Consider the following 4,479-nt stretch of genomic DNA (forward strand, 5'->3'; position numbering starts at 1 on the left):
ATCCCTATGTTCATAGCAGCACAATTTACCATAGCGAAGATCTGGAAACAGCCTAAGTACCCATCAATAGATGAATGGATTAGAAAACTGTGGTACATCTACACAATGGAATACTATGCTGCTGTAAAAAAGAAGGAATTCTTACCATTTGCAACAGCATGGATGGAATTGGAGCATTATGCTAAGTGAAATAAGCCAGTCAATGAAAGAAAAATACCACATGATCTCACTCATTTATGGATAATAAAGACCATTATAAACTAATGAACAAAAATAGATACAGCGGCAGAGCAGCATCGAACAGACTGTCAAACTACAGCGGGAAGGCTGGGGAGGGTTGGGGGGCAGAAGGGGAAGTAAGAGATCAACCGAAGGACTTGTAAGCATGCATATAAGCATTACCAATGGACAGAAGACAATGGGGGGTAGGGGAGGCCGGGGGAATGTCAAGGGGAAAAAAAAAAAGGAGACATATGTAATACTCTTTGTAATACTTTAAGCAATAAAACAAAATTTAAAAAAAATGAAAATGGAAAAGTTCTCGCTCTTTTTAGGTGATGAGGCACACTGGTAATTTTACTATCTGAAATGAAAACTAAGTATAATTACCATTTGTATAATGTTTCCAAGAGTCTCATCAATATTTTCAATATTGAAATGATCAGGTGGTGCAGCTGCCATTTCTTTTCTTAGCTTTTCATTCGCCTGAGCCATCTGTGGGAGAAAGGTCTGTACCTGGTCCAATACTAAAGAGAAAAAATACAGTTTATCAATACTTACATTAGTATTTGCCCAAAGTTCAAATTGTAAAATCCAGAATTTTCTCTAAAACATTTGTGAATTTAATAGTAATAAAATAATAATTTTTCATATTCCTTTCATTTTAAAAATCCCCATCCTCTTCTGAATTCCTTTTTAAAAATATATATTCTTATTGATTTCAGAGAGGAAAGGTAGAGGGAGAGAGAGGTAGAAACATCAATGATGAGGGAGAATCATTGATCAGCTGCCTCCTGCACACCCCCTACTGGGGATCTAGCCCACAATACGGGCAAATGCCCTGACCGAAATTGAACTGTGACCTCCTGGTTCATAGGTCAACACTCAATTACTGAGCCATACCGGCCGGTCCTATGACGAACACAATTCAGCAATTATTTACCAATAATTTGGGGTTTTCATATATCCCCAGCGCTATAACCTCATAAAACAGCGGCTGCCAACCTTTAGGACCTCACGAACCACCAGTGGTCCGAGGACCACCGGTTGGCGACCACTGTCCTAGAAGGCTGGCATTCAACAAATAATAATGAGGAGGCCCTATGACTTAATAGTTAAGTGCACCAGGTGTGGTGGCAGACCAACAAGGTTATTAATGGAATCCCAGTTCCATCCCGACTACCCGAATTGCCTTGGGCATGTTAATTAAGAGTGTTTGTTTTTACCTGTCCAACATCTATTCCCCTTTCTTCTAATAACATAACCCTGACTTTCCTTTTCAGCTCTGTCACTCTTAGTCACTCCTACCCCGCACCCTGGATGTGCCTACATGCTCTGCAACCTTGGCCACCATGAGTTGGTTCAGTGGCATACACAGTGACACCATGAATTAGTCAGACCAGTAAGAGATCACCCTGAAACATGGTTTGAACTGTTGAGGGGGGAAAAAATCCTCCTTCTGAGTGAGTGAGTGAGTGAGTGAGTGAGTGGGTGGGTGAGCGAGCGAGCGAGCTGCTGAATCTAAGCGCAGGGCTGCTGATAAACTGGCCAGCTTGCTAGAGGTGGGAGAAGAGCCTGTTCTGGATTAAGCCAACACCTAGGAGAGAAGAGCTGAGATGCAGAGCAGAAGACCCCAATGACACCGGGCACCGAGATGCAGATGTATCTGAAATCACTGGGCTTTACCCAATAAAATGAGCCAACAAAATTTCCTTCCTTCCTCTCTATTTTCCTTCCCTTTCTTCCTCATCCCTTCCCCTCTCCTTTCCTCCCTACTCTTTTCCTTTCCCTCCTTCCCTCCCTCACTCTCTATTTCTATCTCCCTCCCTCTTCTTTCTTTCTTTTTTTTTTGTTTCTTTCTTTCCTACTTAAGGAAATCTGAGTTGGATTTTAGTCATTTACAGTAACAGGAGTCCTAACTAATACACTTAATTTAATCACTGGAAACCTCAGTTTACTCATCTGTAAAACAGAGGTGATAACAGCCAGGCATTGTGCTACGAACAGGGGAGTCAACAAAAGGGATAATAGTTTCTTACTCTTGTGAGGCCCAGCACATCACTAGCTCTCAAAACATAGTCACTGACACAGCTACACAACAGGTGATAACATTGCAGAGTACGGGAGAAAAGAAAATAGTGGTAAAGGTCAAGAAAGGGCAAGCCCGCTGATGTGGCTCAGGAGGTCACGGTTCAATTTCTGGTCCAGGCACATACCCGGGGCTGCAGGCTCCATCCCCAGGGGAGGGTGTACAGGAGGCAGCCGACCAATGAATCTCTCTCATCACAAATGTTTTATCTCTCTCCCTCTCCCTTCCTCTCTGAAATCAATAAAAAAAAATTTTTAAAGTGAATTACCGATGTTATATGAATAAAGTCTGAGTGTGGTACATACTTATGAGTGTGCGGTACAGCATACTATGGAGCAATTAATGACCAGAATTGGCTGTTATGTCATGTTACGAGTAACATTTACCATTTAAATAATTGTGTTCAATTTAACAGAATGTGGTGGTGTTTTCTTATGCATGTGTATTAAATTTGGGCTCAGTAACCTCTAAAAAAATTGTCCAGAGATTAACAATAATAATTTTTTTAATATATTTTTTCCATCCCACTATACCTCCTCCACCTCACCCACACCCCTCCCCCCTGCAATCACCACACATTAATTTTGATTTCCAAAAATTCATCCCACAAAGTTTTTCTGGGAAAAGTTATTACTGTCTTAGAGCAGGAGAATATGTAAGGAATTCTATCCTTGTGCAGACTTGAGAGAGGAAGAGAGGGAGGGGAAAGGATACTTACAGGGACTCCTCTCTATCCGAACTGTTTGAAGACTGGAATTCTTTCTGGAATTAGGCTTGGGGTTGATGAGCAATCTGTCCCATATACCTGAAAACATACACAAACGCACAATTTATTAATGGCATTAAGAAACAGGAGCCAATCAGCAAACTTTCTGTGACCATTCTCAAGTCTTGACCATCCCACGTTTCCCAAAAACGCTTTTAAAAAGAGAAGCACCCCAAGTTCCTTTACAACATGTTAGTTCTTCACATGGATTCAAATCTGTACAATCTACCCTTTCCTAAGCCTGGCTCATACATCTCTGTGGCACCGGTGCTGAGTAAGTGCTCCCTAAACTGCGCCTTTCTGGATCAGAAACCCACCCATGACTAAAGCTGTTCTGCAATGACAGAACGGAGGAAGCGGTGCAGGTACAACAACGGTGAAGTGAGGCCACTGGCTGTGTTATACCCGGCAAATTCCTAACCTCCTTGAGCAATGGTTTCTTCATTTGTAAAACATGCCGGCCTGGTTAGTTCCCCTTCATTAAAGATGCCCAACCTGAACCAAACTGCCCCCCGGAGAAGTTTGTGCCTCCACTCCGTCTATTCCGTCTCATTATTCACTACTCCTCGAGTTCCCTGTTTCCAATACCTGCAAAATCTCCTCCCTCTGGTACCCAAACCCTGTCTGCCCACCAAGCAGAGCCCCACAGTCATTCCCTGCTTCCTACTTCAGGCCTAGCGACTGGATTAGCGTCTAGAGCAGTGGTTCTCAACCTTCTGGCCCTTTAAATACAGTTTCTCATATTGTGACCCAACCATAAAATTATTTTCGTTGCTACTTCATAACTGTAATGTTCCTACTGTTATGAATCGTAATGTAAATATCTGATATGCAGGATGGTCTTAGGCGACCCCTGTGAAAGGGTCGTTCGACCGCCAAAGGGGTCGCGACCCACAGGTTGAGAACCGCTGGTCTAGAGCTTGAATTCTGGAGGCAGACTGATTGGATTCAAATCTGTTTTGTCCTTTTCCAGCCACGGGATCTCTGGCAAGTTATTTGTATGATACACCAGGACTGTTTCCTCGTCTATAAATGGAGATAACAGAACCTTCTGCACAGGGTCTTGTGAGGATTAAATTCTCTCGCAATAATTCTATAGGTACGGCTACCAAAATGGGGGGTTGAAAACATAAGCAACTCCCCTAAAGTCCCACAGCTAATTACTCGTGGCGCTGGGATTCGGATTAGTGATTTTTAATTCTCTATTACGGTGTCTGAAATCCCGTGTAGATTCCCTGGACCTGCCCCTCCCTCTACAAGGAAGCGGCACGAAAGGCTGGTTCTCTGAGTATGGAGGGGTGTGGGTGGGATGGTGGGGTGATCCATAACCAGTATCTGCTCCCGACCTGCCCACTGCTGGGGCCCAGGGAGCCGACCCCAAGGTCCTCCCATTAGGGAGGCGCAT

At 43.4% G+C, this 4,479-nt stretch overlaps 1 long non-coding RNA gene across 1 annotated transcript; it reads right to left on the reverse strand.

Annotated features, from left to right (window-relative positions):
* Nucleotides 1-689: 689 nt before the first annotated feature.
* LOC102434087 lies at nt 690-3,241 on the reverse strand. The gene is made up of 2 exons (XR_001349041.2): nt 3,027-3,241; nt 690-746 (listed from the first exon to the last, which is right to left on the reverse strand). It is a non-coding gene; the product is annotated as an uncharacterized LOC102434087 (long non-coding RNA).
* Nucleotides 3,242-4,479: the final 1,238 nt, after the last annotated feature.

The sequence above is a fragment of the Myotis lucifugus genome, unplaced genomic scaffold, assembly GCF_000147115.1.
Source record: "Myotis lucifugus unplaced genomic scaffold, Myoluc2.0 scaffold_103, whole genome shotgun sequence".
Classification (NCBI taxonomy): Eukaryota; Metazoa; Chordata; class Mammalia; order Chiroptera; family Vespertilionidae; genus Myotis; species Myotis lucifugus.